Source organism: Eleutherodactylus coqui, chromosome 2 (assembly GCF_035609145.1).
Source record: "Eleutherodactylus coqui strain aEleCoq1 chromosome 2, aEleCoq1.hap1, whole genome shotgun sequence".
Taxonomy (NCBI): Eukaryota; Metazoa; Chordata; class Amphibia; order Anura; family Eleutherodactylidae; genus Eleutherodactylus; species Eleutherodactylus coqui.
The window spans coordinates 307,520,843-307,535,842 of NC_089838.1; the positions used below are offsets into that span (position 1 = coordinate 307,520,843).

At 45.6% G+C, this 15,000-nt stretch overlaps 58 non-coding genes across 58 annotated transcripts in view; 41 read left to right on the forward strand and 17 right to left on the reverse strand.

Moving 5' to 3' along the window:
* The window catches only part of TRNAH-GUG (transfer RNA histidin (anticodon GUG)), a 72-nt gene extending 66 nt beyond the window's left edge, over positions 1-6 (forward strand). The window contains exon 1 of the tRNA in view: positions 1-6. This exon is cut by the window's left edge and continues 66 nt beyond it. This is a non-coding gene — a tRNA (tRNA-His).
* A 126-nt stretch (positions 7-132) lies between these two features.
* Positions 133-204, reverse strand: TRNAE-CUC (transfer RNA glutamic acid (anticodon CUC)). Its single transcript has one exon. It is a non-coding gene; the product is annotated as a tRNA-Glu (tRNA).
* Positions 205-653: 449 nt separating this feature from the next.
* TRNAM-CAU (transfer RNA methionine (anticodon CAU)) lies at positions 654-726 on the forward strand. The gene has a single exon. It is a non-coding gene; the product is annotated as a tRNA-Met (tRNA).
* Positions 727-944: 218 nt separating this feature from the next.
* On the forward strand, positions 945-1,017 carry TRNAR-ACG (transfer RNA arginine (anticodon ACG)). Its single transcript has one exon. It is a non-coding gene; the product is annotated as a tRNA-Arg (tRNA).
* Positions 1,018-1,025: 8 nt separating this feature from the next.
* TRNAH-GUG (transfer RNA histidin (anticodon GUG)) lies at positions 1,026-1,097 on the forward strand. Its single transcript has one exon. It is a non-coding gene; the product is annotated as a tRNA-His (tRNA).
* Positions 1,098-1,223: 126 nt separating this feature from the next.
* TRNAE-CUC (transfer RNA glutamic acid (anticodon CUC)) lies at positions 1,224-1,295 on the reverse strand. The gene has a single exon. It is a non-coding gene; the product is annotated as a tRNA-Glu (tRNA).
* A 445-nt stretch (positions 1,296-1,740) lies between these two features.
* Positions 1,741-1,813, forward strand: TRNAM-CAU (transfer RNA methionine (anticodon CAU)). The gene has a single exon. It is a non-coding gene; the product is annotated as a tRNA-Met (tRNA).
* Positions 1,814-2,031: 218 nt separating this feature from the next.
* Positions 2,032-2,104, forward strand: TRNAR-ACG (transfer RNA arginine (anticodon ACG)). The gene has a single exon. It is a non-coding gene; the product is annotated as a tRNA-Arg (tRNA).
* An 8-nt stretch (positions 2,105-2,112) lies between these two features.
* TRNAH-GUG (transfer RNA histidin (anticodon GUG)) lies at positions 2,113-2,184 on the forward strand. The gene has a single exon. It is a non-coding gene; the product is annotated as a tRNA-His (tRNA).
* A 126-nt stretch (positions 2,185-2,310) lies between these two features.
* On the reverse strand, positions 2,311-2,382 carry TRNAE-CUC (transfer RNA glutamic acid (anticodon CUC)). Its single transcript has one exon. It is a non-coding gene; the product is annotated as a tRNA-Glu (tRNA).
* A 440-nt stretch (positions 2,383-2,822) lies between these two features.
* TRNAM-CAU (transfer RNA methionine (anticodon CAU)) lies at positions 2,823-2,895 on the forward strand. The gene has a single exon. It is a non-coding gene; the product is annotated as a tRNA-Met (tRNA).
* A 218-nt stretch (positions 2,896-3,113) lies between these two features.
* On the forward strand, positions 3,114-3,186 carry TRNAR-ACG (transfer RNA arginine (anticodon ACG)). The gene has a single exon. It is a non-coding gene; the product is annotated as a tRNA-Arg (tRNA).
* An 8-nt stretch (positions 3,187-3,194) lies between these two features.
* Positions 3,195-3,266, forward strand: TRNAH-GUG (transfer RNA histidin (anticodon GUG)). The gene has a single exon. It is a non-coding gene; the product is annotated as a tRNA-His (tRNA).
* Positions 3,267-3,392: 126 nt separating this feature from the next.
* TRNAE-CUC (transfer RNA glutamic acid (anticodon CUC)) lies at positions 3,393-3,464 on the reverse strand. Its single transcript has one exon. It is a non-coding gene; the product is annotated as a tRNA-Glu (tRNA).
* Positions 3,465-3,905: 441 nt separating this feature from the next.
* On the forward strand, positions 3,906-3,978 carry TRNAM-CAU (transfer RNA methionine (anticodon CAU)). The gene has a single exon. It is a non-coding gene; the product is annotated as a tRNA-Met (tRNA).
* A 218-nt stretch (positions 3,979-4,196) lies between these two features.
* TRNAR-ACG (transfer RNA arginine (anticodon ACG)) lies at positions 4,197-4,269 on the forward strand. The gene has a single exon. It is a non-coding gene; the product is annotated as a tRNA-Arg (tRNA).
* A 206-nt stretch (positions 4,270-4,475) lies between these two features.
* TRNAE-CUC (transfer RNA glutamic acid (anticodon CUC)) lies at positions 4,476-4,547 on the reverse strand. Its single transcript has one exon. It is a non-coding gene; the product is annotated as a tRNA-Glu (tRNA).
* A 442-nt stretch (positions 4,548-4,989) lies between these two features.
* On the forward strand, positions 4,990-5,062 carry TRNAM-CAU (transfer RNA methionine (anticodon CAU)). The gene has a single exon. It is a non-coding gene; the product is annotated as a tRNA-Met (tRNA).
* A 218-nt stretch (positions 5,063-5,280) lies between these two features.
* TRNAR-ACG (transfer RNA arginine (anticodon ACG)) lies at positions 5,281-5,353 on the forward strand. Its single transcript has one exon. It is a non-coding gene; the product is annotated as a tRNA-Arg (tRNA).
* Positions 5,354-5,361: 8 nt separating this feature from the next.
* On the forward strand, positions 5,362-5,433 carry TRNAH-GUG (transfer RNA histidin (anticodon GUG)). The gene has a single exon. It is a non-coding gene; the product is annotated as a tRNA-His (tRNA).
* A 126-nt stretch (positions 5,434-5,559) lies between these two features.
* TRNAE-CUC (transfer RNA glutamic acid (anticodon CUC)) lies at positions 5,560-5,631 on the reverse strand. The gene has a single exon. It is a non-coding gene; the product is annotated as a tRNA-Glu (tRNA).
* Positions 5,632-6,079: 448 nt separating this feature from the next.
* Positions 6,080-6,152, forward strand: TRNAM-CAU (transfer RNA methionine (anticodon CAU)). The gene has a single exon. It is a non-coding gene; the product is annotated as a tRNA-Met (tRNA).
* A 218-nt stretch (positions 6,153-6,370) lies between these two features.
* On the forward strand, positions 6,371-6,443 carry TRNAR-ACG (transfer RNA arginine (anticodon ACG)). Its single transcript has one exon. It is a non-coding gene; the product is annotated as a tRNA-Arg (tRNA).
* Positions 6,444-6,451: 8 nt separating this feature from the next.
* TRNAH-GUG (transfer RNA histidin (anticodon GUG)) lies at positions 6,452-6,523 on the forward strand. The gene has a single exon. It is a non-coding gene; the product is annotated as a tRNA-His (tRNA).
* A 126-nt stretch (positions 6,524-6,649) lies between these two features.
* TRNAE-CUC (transfer RNA glutamic acid (anticodon CUC)) lies at positions 6,650-6,721 on the reverse strand. The gene has a single exon. It is a non-coding gene; the product is annotated as a tRNA-Glu (tRNA).
* A 445-nt stretch (positions 6,722-7,166) lies between these two features.
* TRNAM-CAU (transfer RNA methionine (anticodon CAU)) lies at positions 7,167-7,239 on the forward strand. The gene has a single exon. It is a non-coding gene; the product is annotated as a tRNA-Met (tRNA).
* Positions 7,240-7,457: 218 nt separating this feature from the next.
* TRNAR-ACG (transfer RNA arginine (anticodon ACG)) lies at positions 7,458-7,530 on the forward strand. Its single transcript has one exon. It is a non-coding gene; the product is annotated as a tRNA-Arg (tRNA).
* Positions 7,531-7,538: 8 nt separating this feature from the next.
* On the forward strand, positions 7,539-7,610 carry TRNAH-GUG (transfer RNA histidin (anticodon GUG)). Its single transcript has one exon. It is a non-coding gene; the product is annotated as a tRNA-His (tRNA).
* Positions 7,611-7,736: 126 nt separating this feature from the next.
* Positions 7,737-7,808, reverse strand: TRNAE-CUC (transfer RNA glutamic acid (anticodon CUC)). Its single transcript has one exon. It is a non-coding gene; the product is annotated as a tRNA-Glu (tRNA).
* A 432-nt stretch (positions 7,809-8,240) lies between these two features.
* On the forward strand, positions 8,241-8,313 carry TRNAM-CAU (transfer RNA methionine (anticodon CAU)). Its single transcript has one exon. It is a non-coding gene; the product is annotated as a tRNA-Met (tRNA).
* Positions 8,314-8,531: 218 nt separating this feature from the next.
* TRNAR-ACG (transfer RNA arginine (anticodon ACG)) lies at positions 8,532-8,604 on the forward strand. Its single transcript has one exon. It is a non-coding gene; the product is annotated as a tRNA-Arg (tRNA).
* An 8-nt stretch (positions 8,605-8,612) lies between these two features.
* TRNAH-GUG (transfer RNA histidin (anticodon GUG)) lies at positions 8,613-8,684 on the forward strand. Its single transcript has one exon. It is a non-coding gene; the product is annotated as a tRNA-His (tRNA).
* A 126-nt stretch (positions 8,685-8,810) lies between these two features.
* On the reverse strand, positions 8,811-8,882 carry TRNAE-CUC (transfer RNA glutamic acid (anticodon CUC)). The gene has a single exon. It is a non-coding gene; the product is annotated as a tRNA-Glu (tRNA).
* A 432-nt stretch (positions 8,883-9,314) lies between these two features.
* Positions 9,315-9,387, forward strand: TRNAM-CAU (transfer RNA methionine (anticodon CAU)). Its single transcript has one exon. It is a non-coding gene; the product is annotated as a tRNA-Met (tRNA).
* Positions 9,388-9,605: 218 nt separating this feature from the next.
* On the forward strand, positions 9,606-9,678 carry TRNAR-ACG (transfer RNA arginine (anticodon ACG)). Its single transcript has one exon. It is a non-coding gene; the product is annotated as a tRNA-Arg (tRNA).
* An 8-nt stretch (positions 9,679-9,686) lies between these two features.
* Positions 9,687-9,758, forward strand: TRNAH-GUG (transfer RNA histidin (anticodon GUG)). The gene has a single exon. It is a non-coding gene; the product is annotated as a tRNA-His (tRNA).
* A 126-nt stretch (positions 9,759-9,884) lies between these two features.
* TRNAE-CUC (transfer RNA glutamic acid (anticodon CUC)) lies at positions 9,885-9,956 on the reverse strand. The gene has a single exon. It is a non-coding gene; the product is annotated as a tRNA-Glu (tRNA).
* A 439-nt stretch (positions 9,957-10,395) lies between these two features.
* Positions 10,396-10,468, forward strand: TRNAM-CAU (transfer RNA methionine (anticodon CAU)). Its single transcript has one exon. It is a non-coding gene; the product is annotated as a tRNA-Met (tRNA).
* Positions 10,469-10,686: 218 nt separating this feature from the next.
* TRNAR-ACG (transfer RNA arginine (anticodon ACG)) lies at positions 10,687-10,759 on the forward strand. Its single transcript has one exon. It is a non-coding gene; the product is annotated as a tRNA-Arg (tRNA).
* An 8-nt stretch (positions 10,760-10,767) lies between these two features.
* On the forward strand, positions 10,768-10,839 carry TRNAH-GUG (transfer RNA histidin (anticodon GUG)). Its single transcript has one exon. It is a non-coding gene; the product is annotated as a tRNA-His (tRNA).
* A 126-nt stretch (positions 10,840-10,965) lies between these two features.
* Positions 10,966-11,037, reverse strand: TRNAE-CUC (transfer RNA glutamic acid (anticodon CUC)). The gene has a single exon. It is a non-coding gene; the product is annotated as a tRNA-Glu (tRNA).
* Positions 11,038-11,491: 454 nt separating this feature from the next.
* On the forward strand, positions 11,492-11,564 carry TRNAM-CAU (transfer RNA methionine (anticodon CAU)). The gene has a single exon. It is a non-coding gene; the product is annotated as a tRNA-Met (tRNA).
* Positions 11,565-11,782: 218 nt separating this feature from the next.
* Positions 11,783-11,855, forward strand: TRNAR-ACG (transfer RNA arginine (anticodon ACG)). Its single transcript has one exon. It is a non-coding gene; the product is annotated as a tRNA-Arg (tRNA).
* An 8-nt stretch (positions 11,856-11,863) lies between these two features.
* Positions 11,864-11,935, forward strand: TRNAH-GUG (transfer RNA histidin (anticodon GUG)). Its single transcript has one exon. It is a non-coding gene; the product is annotated as a tRNA-His (tRNA).
* A 126-nt stretch (positions 11,936-12,061) lies between these two features.
* On the reverse strand, positions 12,062-12,133 carry TRNAE-UUC (transfer RNA glutamic acid (anticodon UUC)). The gene has a single exon. It is a non-coding gene; the product is annotated as a tRNA-Glu (tRNA).
* Positions 12,134-12,285: 152 nt separating this feature from the next.
* Positions 12,286-12,358, forward strand: TRNAM-CAU (transfer RNA methionine (anticodon CAU)). Its single transcript has one exon. It is a non-coding gene; the product is annotated as a tRNA-Met (tRNA).
* A 218-nt stretch (positions 12,359-12,576) lies between these two features.
* On the forward strand, positions 12,577-12,649 carry TRNAR-ACG (transfer RNA arginine (anticodon ACG)). The gene has a single exon. It is a non-coding gene; the product is annotated as a tRNA-Arg (tRNA).
* Positions 12,650-12,657: 8 nt separating this feature from the next.
* TRNAH-GUG (transfer RNA histidin (anticodon GUG)) lies at positions 12,658-12,729 on the forward strand. Its single transcript has one exon. It is a non-coding gene; the product is annotated as a tRNA-His (tRNA).
* A 126-nt stretch (positions 12,730-12,855) lies between these two features.
* On the reverse strand, positions 12,856-12,927 carry TRNAE-CUC (transfer RNA glutamic acid (anticodon CUC)). Its single transcript has one exon. It is a non-coding gene; the product is annotated as a tRNA-Glu (tRNA).
* A 215-nt stretch (positions 12,928-13,142) lies between these two features.
* Positions 13,143-13,214, reverse strand: TRNAE-UUC (transfer RNA glutamic acid (anticodon UUC)). Its single transcript has one exon. It is a non-coding gene; the product is annotated as a tRNA-Glu (tRNA).
* A 142-nt stretch (positions 13,215-13,356) lies between these two features.
* Positions 13,357-13,429, forward strand: TRNAM-CAU (transfer RNA methionine (anticodon CAU)). Its single transcript has one exon. It is a non-coding gene; the product is annotated as a tRNA-Met (tRNA).
* A 218-nt stretch (positions 13,430-13,647) lies between these two features.
* On the forward strand, positions 13,648-13,720 carry TRNAR-ACG (transfer RNA arginine (anticodon ACG)). The gene has a single exon. It is a non-coding gene; the product is annotated as a tRNA-Arg (tRNA).
* Positions 13,721-13,926: 206 nt separating this feature from the next.
* TRNAE-CUC (transfer RNA glutamic acid (anticodon CUC)) lies at positions 13,927-13,998 on the reverse strand. The gene has a single exon. It is a non-coding gene; the product is annotated as a tRNA-Glu (tRNA).
* Positions 13,999-14,213: 215 nt separating this feature from the next.
* On the reverse strand, positions 14,214-14,285 carry TRNAE-UUC (transfer RNA glutamic acid (anticodon UUC)). Its single transcript has one exon. It is a non-coding gene; the product is annotated as a tRNA-Glu (tRNA).
* Positions 14,286-14,427: 142 nt separating this feature from the next.
* On the forward strand, positions 14,428-14,500 carry TRNAM-CAU (transfer RNA methionine (anticodon CAU)). Its single transcript has one exon. It is a non-coding gene; the product is annotated as a tRNA-Met (tRNA).
* Positions 14,501-14,718: 218 nt separating this feature from the next.
* On the forward strand, positions 14,719-14,791 carry TRNAR-ACG (transfer RNA arginine (anticodon ACG)). The gene has a single exon. It is a non-coding gene; the product is annotated as a tRNA-Arg (tRNA).
* Positions 14,792-14,799: 8 nt separating this feature from the next.
* TRNAH-GUG (transfer RNA histidin (anticodon GUG)) lies at positions 14,800-14,871 on the forward strand. Its single transcript has one exon. It is a non-coding gene; the product is annotated as a tRNA-His (tRNA).
* A 126-nt stretch (positions 14,872-14,997) lies between these two features.
* TRNAE-CUC (transfer RNA glutamic acid (anticodon CUC)) overlaps positions 14,998-15,000 on the reverse strand; it is a 72-nt gene continuing 69 nt past the window's right edge. The window contains exon 1 of the tRNA in view: positions 14,998-15,000. This exon is cut by the window's right edge and continues 69 nt beyond it. This is a non-coding gene — a tRNA (tRNA-Glu).

Below are 15,000 nucleotides of genomic sequence, written 5' to 3' on the forward strand. Positions count from 1 at the left end.
ACGGCATTCTTGATGAAAAAGCAAAGGTGCTCTTGTAGACGGCAAGCCTGAATGATACTTTTATGAACTTTTTGAGCGCTATCTTAATTCAGAGGGTCTTTCGATGTAGTTGCAAGCTTAGGAAAATGCTCATTCCCATACCGGGAGTCGAACCCGGGCCGCCTGGGTGAGAACCAGGAATCCTAACCGCTAGACCATATGGGAACCGCTGAGACCCTTTTTCAGTAATAAGTAGAAAAAAAATCAGTTTCATGATTTGAAAACTCATTTTTAAGCATGGATGGCATCAACAACCACTTGCAAGTGGCCTCGTTAGCGCAGCATTTTTGGCTGCCAAGAGCATCTGCAAACTAAGCCGCTTAATTCTGCAAGAAAGGTGCAGGCCTTTGAATGCAGGCACAAGCTTAGCAAAACACTCATTCCCATACCGGGAGTCGAACCCGGGCCGCCTGGGTGAAAACCAGGAATCCTAACCGCTAGACCATATGAGAAAAGTTGCTTTCACAGCTTGCTTTAAACTTTCCAATATATGTAGATATATACATGTACATATTAAAAAAAAAAAAAAAAAAAAAAAAAAAAAAAAAAAGAAGTTTTGTGCTTACAGAATTCCATCTTATCTCTGGACGGCAACAACCAATCACATGCAAGATGCCTCGTTAGCGCAGTAGGTAGCGCGTCAGTCTCATAATCTGAAGGTCGTGAGTTCGATCCTCACACGGGGCATGGATCTATCCTTGTTTTTTCCCTCCGCCTTAACTGGATAGGCACTGCTCTTTGCCATTCAATACCGAAACGATACTGGATAATATGGAAAGGTAGCAAACAAGGCAGAAGGGTTTTGGCTAGGGGCTAAAAGCAACCGTGTTGAGGTATTTGAATATGGCTGCGAGCGTAGCAAAAGTCCAAAATGGGGAGCATGATTAGTGGCAACCTCTCACACAGGGCCAGTGGCGCAATGGATAACGCGTCTGACTACGGATCAGAAGATTGTAGGTTCGACTCCTACCTGGCTCGTGAATGTCGCCGTGATCGTATAGTGGTTAGTACTCTGCGTTGTGGCCGCAGCAACCCCGGTTCGAATCCGGGTCACGGCATTCTTGATGAAAAAGCAAAGGTGCTCTTGTAGACGGCAAGCCTGAATGATACTTTTATGAACTTTTTGAGCGCTATCTTAATTCAGAGGGTCTTTCGATGTAGTTGCAAGCTTAGGAAAATGCTCATTCCCATACCGGGAGTCGAACCCGGGCCGCCTGGGTGAGAACCAGGAATCCTAACCGCTAGACCATATGGGAACCGCTGAGACCCTTTTTCAGTAATAAGTAGAAAAAAAATCAGTTTCATGATTTGAAAACTCATTTTTAAGCATGGATGGCATCAACAACCACTTGCAAGTGGCCTCGTTAGCGCAGCATTTTTGGCTGCCAAGAGCATCTGCAAACTAAGCCGCTTAATTCTGCAAGAAAGGTGCAGGCCTTTGAATGCAGGCACAAGCTTAGCAAAACACTCATTCCCATACCGGGAGTCGAACCCGGGCCGCCTGGGTGAAAACCAGGAATCCTAACCGCTAGACCATATGAGAAAAGTTGCTTTCACAGCTTGCTTTAAACTTTCCAATATATGTAGATATATACATGTACATATTAAAAAAAAAAAAAAAAAAAAAAAAAAAAAAAGAAGTTTTGTGCTTACAGAATTCCATCTTATCTCTAGACGGCAACAACCAATCACATGCAAGATGCCTCGTTAGCGCAGTAGGTAGCGCGTCAGTCTCATAATCTGAAGGTCGTGAGTTCGATCCTCACACGGGGCATGGATCTATCCTTGTTTTTTCCCTCCGCCTTAACTGGATAGGCACTGCTCTTTGCCATTCAATACCGAAACGATACTGGATAATATGGAAAGGTAGCAAACAAGGCAGAAGGGTTTTGGCTAGGGGCTAAAAGCAACCGTGTTGAGGTATTTGAATATGGCTGCGAGCGTAGCAAAAGTCCAAAATGGGGAGCATGATTAGTGGCAACCTCTCACACAGGGCCAGTGGCGCAATGGATAACGCGTCTGACTACGGATCAGAAGATTGTAGGTTCGACTCCTACCTGGCTCGTGAATGTCGCCGTGATCGTATAGTGGTTAGTACTCTGCGTTGTGGCCGCAGCAACCCCGGTTCGAATCCGGGTCACGGCATTCTTGATGAAAAAGCAAAGGTGCTCTTGTAGACGGCAAGCCTGAATGATACTTTTATGAACTTTTTGAGCGCTATCTTAATTCAGAGGGTCTTTCGATGTAGTTGCAAGCTTAGGAAAATGCTCATTCCCATACCGGGAGTCGAACCCGGGCCGCCTGGGTGAGAACCAGGAATCCTAACCGCTAGACCATATGGGAACCGCTGAGACCCTTTTTCAGTAATAAGTAGAAAAAAAATCAGTTTCATGATTTGAAAACTCATTTTTAAGCATGGATGGCATCAACAACCACTTGCAAGTGGCCTCGTTAGCGCAGCATTTTTGGCTGCCAAGAGCATCTGCAAACTAAGCCGCTTAATTCTGCAAGAAAGGTGCAGGCCTTTGAATGCAGGCACAAGCTTAGCAAAACACTCATTCCCATACCGGGAGTCGAACCCGGGCCGCCTGGGTGAAAACCAGGAATCCTAACCGCTAGACCATATGAGAAAAGTTGCTTTCACAGCTTGCTTTAAACTTTCCAATATATGTAGATATATACATGTACATATTAAAAAAAAAAAAAAAAAAAAAAAAAAGAAGTTTTGTGCTTACAGAATTCCATCTTATCTCTGGACGGCAACAACCAATCACATGCAAGATGCCTCGTTAGCGCAGTAGGTAGCGCGTCAGTCTCATAATCTGAAGGTCGTGAGTTCGATCCTCACACGGGGCATGGATCTATCCTTGTTTTTTCCCTCCGCCTTAACTGGATAGGCACTGCTCTTTGCCATTCAATACCGAAACGATACTGGATAATATGGAAAGGTAGCAAACAAGGCAGAAGGGTTTTGGCTAGGGGCTAAAAGCAACCGTGTTGAGGTATTTGAATATGGCTGCGAGCGTAGCAAAAGTCCAAAATGGGGAGCATGATTAGTGGCAACCTCTCACACAGGGCCAGTGGCGCAATGGATAACGCGTCTGACTACGGATCAGAAGATTGTAGGTTCGACTCCTACCTGGCTCGTGAATGTCGCCGTGATCGTATAGTGGTTAGTACTCTGCGTTGTGGCCGCAGCAACCCCGGTTCGAATCCGGGTCACGGCATTCTTGATGAAAAAGCAAAGGTGCTCTTGTAGACGGCAAGCCTGAATGATACTTTTATGAACTTTTTGAGCGCTATCTTAATTCAGAGGGTCTTTCGATGTAGTTGCAAGCTTAGGAAAATGCTCATTCCCATACCGGGAGTCGAACCCGGGCCGCCTGGGTGAGAACCAGGAATCCTAACCGCTAGACCATATGGGAACCGCTGAGACCCTTTTTCAGTAATAAGTAGAAAAAAAATCAGTTTCATGATTTGAAAACTCATTTTTAAGCATGGATGGCATCAACAACCACTTGCAAGTGGCCTCGTTAGCGCAGCATTTTTGGCTGCCAAGAGCATCTGCAAACTAAGCCGCTTAATTCTGCAAGAAAGGTGCAGGCCTTTGAATGCAGGCACAAGCTTAGCAAAACACTCATTCCCATACCGGGAGTCGAACCCGGGCCGCCTGGGTGAAAACCAGGAATCCTAACCGCTAGACCATATGAGAAAAGTTGCTTTCACAGCTTGCTTTAAACTTTCCAATATATGTAGATATATACATGTACATATTAAAAAAAAAAAAAAAAAAAAAAAAAAAGAAGTTTTGTGCTTACAGAATTCCATCTTATCTCTAGACGGCAACAACCAATCACATGCAAGATGCCTCGTTAGCGCAGTAGGTAGCGCGTCAGTCTCATAATCTGAAGGTCGTGAGTTCGATCCTCACACGGGGCATGGATCTATCCTTGTTTTTTCCCTCCGCCTTAACTGGATAGGCAATGCTCTTTGCCATTCAATACCGAAACGATACTGGATAATATGGAAAGGTAGCAAACAAGGCAGAAGGGTTTTGGCTAGGGGCTAAAAGCAACCGTGTTGAGGTATTTGAATATGGCTGCGAGCGTAGCAAAAGTCCAAAATGGGGAGCATGATTAGTGGCAACCTCTCACACAGGGCCAGTGGCGCAATGGATAACGCGTCTGACTACGGATCAGAAGATTGTAGGTTCGACTCCTACCTGGCTCGTGAATGTCGCCGTGATCGTATAGTGGTTAGTACTCTGCGTTGTGGCCGCAGCAACCCCGGGTCGAATCCGGGTCACGGCATTCTTGATGAAAAAGCAAAGGTGCTCTTGTAGACGGCAAGCCTGAATGATACTTTTATGAACTTTTTGAGCGCTATCTTAATTCAGAGGGTCTTTCGATGTAGTTGCAAGCTTAGGAAAATGCTCATTCCCATACCGGGAGTCGAACCCGGGCCGCCTGGGTGAGAACCAGGAATCCTAACCGCTAGACCATATGGGAACCGCTGAGACCCTTTTTCAGTAATAAGTAGAAAAAAAATCAGTTTCATGATTTGAAAACTCATTTTTAAGCATGGATGGCATCAACAACCACTTGCAAGTGGCCTCGTTAGCGCAGCATTTTTGGCTGCCAAGAGCATCTGCAAACTAAGCCGCTTAATTCTGCAAGAAAGGTGCAGGCCTTTGAATGCAGGCACAAGCTTAGCAAAACACTCATTCCCATACCGGGAGTCGAACCCGGGCCGCCTGGGTGAAAACCAGGAATCCTAACCGCTAGACCATATGAGAAAAGTTGCTTTCACAGCTTGCTTTAAACTTTCCAATATATGTAGATATATACATGTACATATTAAAAAAAAAAAAAAAAAAAAAAAAAAAAGAAGTTTTGTGCTTACAGAATTCCATCTTATCTCTGGACGGCAACAACCAATCACATGCAAGATGCCTCGTTAGCGCAGTAGGTAGCGCGTCAGTCTCATAATCTGAAGGTCGTGAGTTCGATCCTCACACGGGGCATGGATCTATCCTTGTTTTTTCCCTCCGCCTTAACTGGATAGGCACTGCTCTTTGCCATTCAATACCGAAACGATACTGGATAATATGGAAAGGTAGCAAACAAGGCAGAACGGTTTTGGCTAGGGGCTAAAAGCAACCGTGTTGAGGTATTTGAATATGGCTGCGAGCGTAGCAAAAGTCCAAAATGGGGAGCATGATTAGTGGCAACCTCTCACACAGGGCCAGTGGCGCAATGGATAACGCGTCTGACTACGGATCAGAAGATTGTAGGTTCGACTCCTACCTGGCTCGTGAATGTCGCCGTGATCGTATAGTGGTTAGTACTCTGCGTTGTGGCCGCAGCAACCCCGGTTCGAATCCGGGTCACGGCATTCTTGATGAAAAAGCAAAGGTGCTCTTGTAGACGGCAAGCCTGAATGATACTTTTATGAACTTTTTGAGCGCTATCTTAATTCAGAGGGTCTTTCGATGTAGTTGCAAGCTTAGGAAAATGCTCATTCCCATACCGGGAGTCGAACCCGGGCCGCCTGGGTGAGAACCAGGAATCCTAACCGCTAGACCATATGGGAACCGCTGAGACCCTTTTTCAGTAATAAGTAGAAAAAAAATCAGTTTCATGATTTGAAAACTCATTTTTAAGCATGGATGGCATCAACAACCACTTGCAAGTGGCCTCGTTAGCGCAGCATTTTTGGCTGCCAAGAGCATCTGCAAACTAAGCCGCTTAATTCTGCAAGAAAGGTGCAGGCCTTTGAATGCAGGCACAAGCTTAGCAAAACACTCATTCCCATACCGGGAGTCGAACCCGGGCCGCCTGGGTGAAAACCAGGAATCCTAACCGCTAGACCATATGAGAAAAGTTGCTTTCACAGCTTGCTTTAAACTTTCCAATATATGTAGATATATACATGTACATATTAAAAAAAAAAAAAAAAAAAAAAAAAAAAAAAAAAGAAGTTTTGTGCTTACAGAATTCCATCTTATCTCTGGACGGCAACAACCAATCACATGCAAGATGCCTCGTTAGCGCAGTAGGTAGCGCGTCAGTCTCATAATCTGAAGGTCGTGAGTTCGATCCTCACACGGGGCATGGATCTATCCTTGTTTTTTCCCTCCGCCTTAACTGGATAGGCACTGCTCTTTGCCATTCAATACCGAAACGATACTGGATAATATGGAAAGGTAGCAAACAAGGCAGAAGGGTTTTGGCTAGGGGCTAAAAGCAACCGTGTTGAGGTATTTGAATATGGCTGCGAGCGTAGCAAAAGTCCAAAATGGGGAGCATGATTAGTGGCAACCTCTCACACAGGGCCAGTGGCGCAATGGATAACGCGTCTGACTACGGATCAGAAGATTGTAGGTTCGACTCCTACCTGGCTCGTGAATGTCGCCGTGATCGTATAGTGGTTAGTACTCTGCGTTGTGGCCGCAGCAACCCCGGTTCGAATCCGGGTCACGGCATTCTTGATGAAAAAGCAAAGGTGCTCTTGTAGACGGCAAGCCTGAATGATACTTTTATGAACTTTTTGAGCGCTATCTTAATTCAGAGGGTCTTTCGATGTAGTTGCAAGCTTAGGAAAATGCTCATTCCCATACCGGGAGTCGAACCCGGGCCGCCTGGGTGAGAACCAGGAATCCTAACCGCTAGACCATATGGGAACCGCTGAGACCCTTTTTCAGTAATAAGTAGAAAAAAAATCAGTTTCATGATTTGAAAACTCATTTTTAAGCATGGATGGCATCAACAACCACTTGCAAGTGGCCTCGTTAGCGCAGCATTTTTGGCTGCCAAGAGCATCTGCAAACTAAGCCGCTTAATTCTGCAAGAAAGGTGCAGGCCTTTGAATGCAGGCACAAGCTTAGCAAAACACTCATTCCCATACCGGGAGTCGAACCCGGGCCGCCTGGGTGAAAACCAGGAATCCTAACCGCTAGACCATATGAGAAAAGTTGCTTTCACAGCTTGCTTTAAACTTTCCAATATATGTAGATATATACATGTACATATTAAAAAAAAAAAAAAAAAAAAAAAAAAAAAAAGAAGTTTTGTGCTTACAGAATTCCATCTTATCTCTGGACGGCAACAACCAATCACATGCAAGATGCCTCGTTAGCGCAGTAGGTAGCGCGTCAGTCTCATAATCTGAAGGTCGTGAGTTCGATCCTCACACGGGGCATGGATCTATCCTTGTTTTTTCCCTCCGCCTTAACTGGATAGGCACTGCTCTTTGCCATTCAATACCGAAACGATACTGGATAATATGGAAAGGTAGCAAACAAGGCAGAAGGGTTTTGGCTAGGGGCTAAAAGCAACCGTGTTGAGGTATTTGAATATGGCTGCGAGCGTAGCAAAAGTCCAAAATGGGGAGCATGATTAGTGGCAACCTCTCACACAGGGCCAGTGGCGCAATGGATAACGCGTCTGACTACGGATCAGAAGATTGTAGGTTCGACTCCTACCTGGCTCGTGAATGTCGCCGTGATCGTATAGTGGTTAGTACTCTGCGTTGTGGCCGCAGCAACCCCGGTTCGAATCCGGGTCACGGCATTCTTGATGAAAAAGCAAAGGTGCTCTTGTAGACGGCAAGCCTGAATGATACTTTTATGAACTTTTTGAGCGCTATCTTAATTCAGAGGGTCTTTCGATGTAGTTGCAAGCTTAGGAAAATGCTCATTCCCATACCGGGAGTCGAACCCGGGCCGCCTGGGTGAGAACCAGGAATCCTAACCGCTAGACCATATGGGAACCGCTGAGACCCTTTTTCAGTAATAAGTAGAAAAAAAATCAGTTTCATGATTTGAAAACTCATTTTTAAGCATGGATGGCATCAACAACCACTTGCAAGTGGCCTCGTTAGCGCAGCATTTTTGGCTGCCAAGAGCATCTGCAAACTAAGCCGCTTAATTCTGCAAGAAAGGTGCAGGCCTTTGAATGCAGGCACAAGCTTAGCAAAACACTCATTCCCATACCGGGAGTCGAACCCGGGCCGCCTGGGTGAAAACCAGGAATCCTAACCGCTAGACCATATGAGAAAAGTTGCTTTCACAGCTTGCTTTAAACTTTCCAATATATGTAGATATATACATGTACATATTAAAAAAAAAAAAAAAAAAGAAGTTTTGTGCTTACAGAATTCCATCTTATCTCTAGACGGCAACAACCAATCACATGCAAGATGCCTCGTTAGCGCAGTAGGTAGCGCGTCAGTCTCATAATCTGAAGGTCGTGAGTTCGATCCTCACACGGGGCATGGATCTATCCTTGTTTTTTCCCTCCGCCTTAACTGGATAGGCACTGCTCTTTGCCATTCAATACCGAAACGATACTGGATAATATGGAAAGGTAGCAAACAAGGCAGAAGGGTTTTGGCTAGGGGCTAAAAGCAACCGTGTTGAGGTATTTGAATATGGCTGCGAGCGTAGCAAAAGTCCAAAATGGGGAGCATGATTAGTGGCAACCTCTCACACAGGGCCAGTGGCGCAATGGATAACGCGTCTGACTACGGATCAGAAGATTGTAGGTTCGACTCCTACCTGGCTCGTGAATGTCGCCGTGATCGTATAGTGGTTAGTACTCTGCGTTGTGGCCGCAGCAACCCCGGTTCGAATCCGGGTCACGGCATTCTTGATGAAAAAGCAAAGGTGCTCTTGTAGACGGCAAGCCTGAATGATACTTTTATGAACTTTTTGAGCGCTATCTTAATTCAGAGGGTCTTTCGATGTAGTTGCAAGCTTAGGAAAATGCTCATTCCCATACCGGGAGTCGAACCCGGGCCGCCTGGGTGAGAACCAGGAATCCTAACCGCTAGACCATATGGGAACCGCTGAGACCCTTTTTCAGTAATAAGTAGAAAAAAAATCAGTTTCATGATTTGAAAACTCATTTTTAAGCATGGATGGCATCAACAACCACTTGCAAGTGGCCTCGTTAGCGCAGCATTTTTGGCTGCCAAGAGCATCTGCAAACTAAGCCGCTTAATTCTGCAAGAAAGGTGCAGGCCTTTGAATGCAGGCACAAGCTTAGCAAAACACTCATTCCCATACCGGGAGTCGAACCCGGGCCGCCTGGGTGAAAACCAGGAATCCTAACCGCTAGACCATATGAGAAAAGTTGCTTTCACAGCTTGCTTTAAACTTTCCAATATATGTAGATATATACATGTACATATTAAAAAAAAAAAAAAAAAAGAAGTTTTGTGCTTACAGAATTCCATCTTATCTCTAGACGGCAACAACCAATCACATGCAAGATGCCTCGTTAGCGCAGTAGGTAGCGCGTCAGTCTCATAATCTGAAGGTCGTGAGTTCGATCCTCACACGGGGCATGGATCTATCCTTGTTTTTTCCCTCCGCCTTAACTGGATAGGCACTGCTCTTTGCCATTCAATACCGAAACGATACTGGATAATATGGAAAGGTAGCAAACAAGGCAGAAGGGTTTTGGCTAGGGGCTAAAAGCAACCGTGTTGAGGTATTTGAATATGGCTGCGAGCGTAGCAAAAGTCCAAAATGGGGAGCATGATTAGTGGCAACCTCTCACACAGGGCCAGTGGCGCAATGGATAACGCGTCTGACTACGGATCAGAAGATTGTAGGTTCGACTCCTACCTGGCTCGTGAATGTCGCCGTGATCGTATAGTGGTTAGTACTCTGCGTTGTGGCCGCAGCAACCCCGGTTCGAATCCGGGTCACGGCATTCTTGATGAAAAAGCAAAGGTGCTCTTGTAGACGGCAAGCCTGAATGATACTTTTATGAACTTTTTGAGCGCTATCTTAATTCAGAGGGTCTTTCGATGTAGTTGCAAGCTTAGGAAAATGCTCATTCCCATACCGGGAGTCGAACCCGGGCCGCCTGGGTGAGAACCAGGAATCCTAACCGCTAGACCATATGGGAACCGCTGAGACCCTTTTTCAGTAATAAGTAGAAAAAAAATCAGTTTCATGATTTGAAAACTCATTTTTAAGCATGGATGGCATCAACAACCACTTGCAAGTGGCCTCGTTAGCGCAGCATTTTTGGCTGCCAAGAGCATCTGCAAACTAAGCCGCTTAATTCTGCAAGAAAGGTGCAGGCCTTTGAATGCAGGCACAAGCTTAGCAAAACACTCATTCCCATACCGGGAGTCGAACCCGGGCCGCCTGGGTGAAAACCAGGAATCCTAACCGCTAGACCATATGAGAAAAGTTGCTTTCACAGCTTGCTTTAAACTTTCCAATATATGTAGATATATACATGTACATATTAAAAAAAAAAAAAAAAAAAAAAAAAGAAGTTTTGTGCTTACAGAATTCCATCTTATCTCTGGACGGCAACAACCAATCACACGCAAGATGCCTCGTTAGCGCAGTAGGTAGCGCGTCAGTCTCATAATCTGAAGGTCGTGAGTTCGATCCTCACACGGGGCATGGATCTATCCATGTTTTTTCCCTCCGCCTTAACTGGATAGGCACTGCTCTTTGCCATTCAATACCGAAACGATACTGGATAATATGGAAAGGTAGCAAACAAGGCAGAAGGGTTTTGGCTAGGGGCTAAAAGCAACCGTGTTGAGGTCTTTGAATATGGCTGCGAGCGTAGCAAAAGTCCAAAATGGGGAGCATGATTAGTGGCAACCTCTCACACAGGGCCAGTGGCGCAATGGATAACGCGTCTGACTACGGATCAGAAGATTGTAGGTTCGACTCCTACCTGGCTCGTGAATGTCGCCGTGATCGTATAGTGGTTAGTACTCTGCGTTGTGGCCGCAGCAACCCCGGTTCGAATCCGGGTCACGGCATTCTTGATGAAAAAGCAAAGGTGCTCTTGTAGACGGCAAGCCTGAATGATACTTTTATGAACTTTTTGAGCGCTATCTTAATTCAGAGGGTCTTTCGATGTAGTTGCAAGCTTAGGAAAATGCTCATTCCCATACCGGGAATCGAACCCGGGCCGCCTGGGTGAGAACCAGGAATCCTAACCGCTAGACCATATGGGAACCGCTGAGACCCTTTTTCAGTAATAAGTAGAAAAAAAATCAGTTTCATGATTTGAAAACTCATTTTTAAGCATGGATGGCATCAACAACCACTTGCAAGTGGCCTCGTTAGCGCAGCATTTTTGGCTGCCAAGAGCATCTGCAAACTAAGCCGCTTAATTCTGCAAGAAAGGTGCAGGCCTTTGAATGCAGGCACAAGCTTAGCAAAACACTCATTCCCATACCGGGAGTCGAACCTGGGCCGCCTGGGTGAAAACCAGGAATCCTAACCGCTAGACCATATGGGAAAAGTTGCTTTCACAGCTTGCTTTAAACTTTCCAATATATGTAGATATATACATGTACATATTAAAAAAAAAAAAAAAAAAAAAAAAAAAAAAAAAAAAAAAAGAAGTTTTGTGCTTACAGAATTCCATCTTATCTCTGGACGGCAACAACCAATCACATGCAAGATGCCTCGTTAGCGCAGTAGGTAGCGCGTCAGTCTCATAATCTGAAGGTCGTGAGTTCGATCCTCACACGGGGCATGGATCTATCCTTGTTTTTTCCCTCCGCCTTAACTGGATAGGCACTGCTCTTTGCCATTCAATACCGAAACGATACTGGATAATATGGAAAGGTAGCAAACAAGGCAGAAGGGTTTTGGCTAGGGGCTAAAAGCAACCGTGTTGAGGTCTTTGAATATGGCTGCGAGCGTAGCAAAAGTCCAAAATGGGGAGCATGATTAGTGGCAATCTCTCACACAGGGCCAGTGGCGCAATGGATAACGCGTCTGACTACGGATCAGAAGATTGTAGGTTCGACTCCTACCTGGCTCGTGAATGTCGCCGTGATCGTATAGTGGTTAGTACTCTGCGTTGTGGCCGCAGCAACCCCGGTTCGAATCCGGGTCACGGCATTCTTGATGAAAAAGCAAAGGTGCTCTTGTAGACGGCAAGCCTGAATGATACTTTTATGAACTTTTTGAGCGCTATCTTAATTCAGAGGGTCTTTCGATGTAGTTGCAAGCTTAGGAAAATGCTCATTCCCATACCGGGAATCGAACCCAGGCCGCCTGGGTGAAAACCAGGAATCCTAACCGCTAGACCATATGGGAAAAGTTGCTTTCACAGCTTGCTTTAAACTTTCCAATATATGTAGATATATACATGTACATATTAAAAAAAAAAAAAAAAAAAAAAAAAGAAGTTTTGTGCTTACAGAATTCCATCTTATCTCTGGACGGCAACAACCAATCACATGCAAGATGCCTCGTTAGCGCAGTAGGTAGCGCGTCAGTCTCATAATCTGAAGGTCGTGAGTTCGATCCTCACACGGGGCATGGATCTATCCTTGTTTTTTCCCTCCGCCTTAACTGGATAGGCACTGCTCTTTGCCATTCAATACCGAAACGATACTGGATAATATGGAAAGGTAGCAAACAAGGCAGAAGGGTTTTGGCTAGGGGCTAAAAGCAACCGTGTTGAGGTCTTTGAATATGGCTGCGAGCGTAGCAAAAGTCCAAAATGGGGAGCATGATTAGGGGCAACCTCTCACACAGGGCCAGTGGCGCAATGGATAACGCGTCTGACTACGGATCAGAAGATTGTAGGTTCGACTCCTACCTGGCTCGTGAATGTCGCCGTGATCGTATAGTGGTTAGTACTCTGCGTTGTGGCCGCAGCAACCCCGGTTCGAATCCGGGTCACGGCATTCTTGATGAAAAAGCAAAGGTGCTCTTGTAGACGGCAAGCCTGAATGATACTTTTATGAACTTTTTGAGCGCTATCTTAATTCAGAGGGTCTTTCGATGTAGTTGCAAGCTTAGGAAAATGCTCATTCCCATACCGGGAATCGAACCCGGGCCGCCTGGGTGAGAACCAGGAATCCTAACCGCTAGACCATATGGGAACCGCTGAGACCCTTTTTCAGTAATAAGTAGAAAAAAAATCAGTTTCATGATTTGAAAACTCATTTTTAAGCATGGATGGCATCAACAACCACTTGCAAGTGGCCTCGTTAGCGCAGCATTTTTGGCTGCCAAGAGCATCTGCAAACTAAGCCGCTTAATTCTGCAAGAAAGGTGCAGGCCTTTGAATGCAGGCACAAGCTTAGCAAAACACTCATTCCCATACCGGGAGTCGAACCCGGGCCGCCTGGGTGAAAACCAGGAATCCTAACCGCTAGACCATATGGGAAAAGTTGCTTTCACAGCTTGCTTTAAACTTTCCAATATATGTAGATATATACATGTACATATTAAAAAAAAAAAAAAAGAAGTTTTGTGCTTACAGAATTCCATCTTATCTCTGGACGGCAACAACCAATCACACGCAAGATGCCTCGTTAGCGCAGTAGGTAGCGCGTCAGTCTCATAATCTGAAGGTCGTGAGTTCGATCCTCACACGGGGCATGGATCTATCCATGTTTTTTCCCTCCGCCTTAACTGGATAGGCACTGCTCTTTGCCATTCAATACCGAAACGATACTGGATAATATGGAAAGGTAGCAAACAAGGCAGAAGGGTTTTGGCTAGGGGCTAAAAGCAACCGTGTTGAGGTCTTTGAATATGGCTGCGAGCGTAGCAAAAGTCCAAAATGGGGAGCATGATTAGTGGCAACCTCTCACACAGGGCCAGTGGCGCAATGGATAACGCGTCTGACTACGGATCAGAAGATTGTAGGTTCGACTCCTACCTGGCTCGTGAATGTCGCCGTGATCGTATAGTGGTTAGTACTCTGCGTTGTGGCCGCAGCAACCCCGGTTCGAATCCAGGTCACGGCATTCTTGATGAAAAAGCAAAGGTGCTCTTGTAGACGGCAAGCCTGAATGATACTTTTATGAACTTTTTGAGCGCTATCTTAATTCAGAGGGTCTTTCGATGTAGTTGCAAGCTTAGGAAAATGCTCATTCCCATACCGGGAGTCGAACCCGGGCCGCCTGGGTGAGAACCAGGAATCCTAACCGCTAGACCATATGGGAACCGCTGAGACCCTTTTTCAGTAATAAGTAGAAAAAAAATCAGTTTCATGATTTGAAAACTCATTTTTAAGCATGGATGGCATCAACAACCACTTGCAAGTGGCCTCGTTAGCGCAGCATTTTTGGCTGCCAAGAGCATCTGCAAACTAAGCCGCTTAATTCTGCAAGAAAGGTGCAGGCCTTTGAATGCAGGCACAAGCTTAGCAAAACACTCATTCCCATACCGGGAGTCGAACCCGGGCCGCCTGGGTGAAAACCAGGAATCCTAACCGCTAGACCATATGGGAAAAGTTGCTTTCACAGCTTGCTTTAAACTTTCCAATATATGTAGATATATACATGTACATATTAAAAAAAAAAAAAAAGAAGTTTTGTGCTTACAGAATTCCATCTTATCTCTGGACGGCAACAACCAATCACACGCAAGATGCCTCGTTAGCGCAGTAGGTAGCGCGTCAGTCTCATAATCTGAAGGTCGTGAGTTCGATCCTCACACGGGGCATGGATCTATCCTTGTTTTTTCCCTCCGCCTTAACTGGATAGGCACTGCTCTTTGCCATTCAATACCGAAACGATACTGGATAATATGGAAAGGTAGCAAACAAGGCAGAAGGGTTTTGGCTAGGGGCTAAAAGCAACCGTGTTGAGGTCTTTGAATATGGCTGCGAGCGTAGCAAAAGTCCAAAATGGGGAGCATGATTAGTGGCAACCTCTCACACAGGGCCAGTGGCGCAATGGATAACGCGTCTGACTACGGATCAGAAGATTGTAGGTTCGACTCCTACCTGGCTCGTGAATGTCGCCGTGATCGTATAGTGGTTAGTACTCTGCGTTGTGGCCGCAGCAACCCCGGTTCGAATCCGGGTCACGGCATTCTTGATGAAAAAGCAAAGGTGCTCTTGTAGACGGCAAGCCTGAATGATACTTTTATGAACTTTTTGAGCGCTATCTTAATTCAGAGGGTCTTTCGATGTAGTTGCAAGCTTAGGAAAATGCTCATTC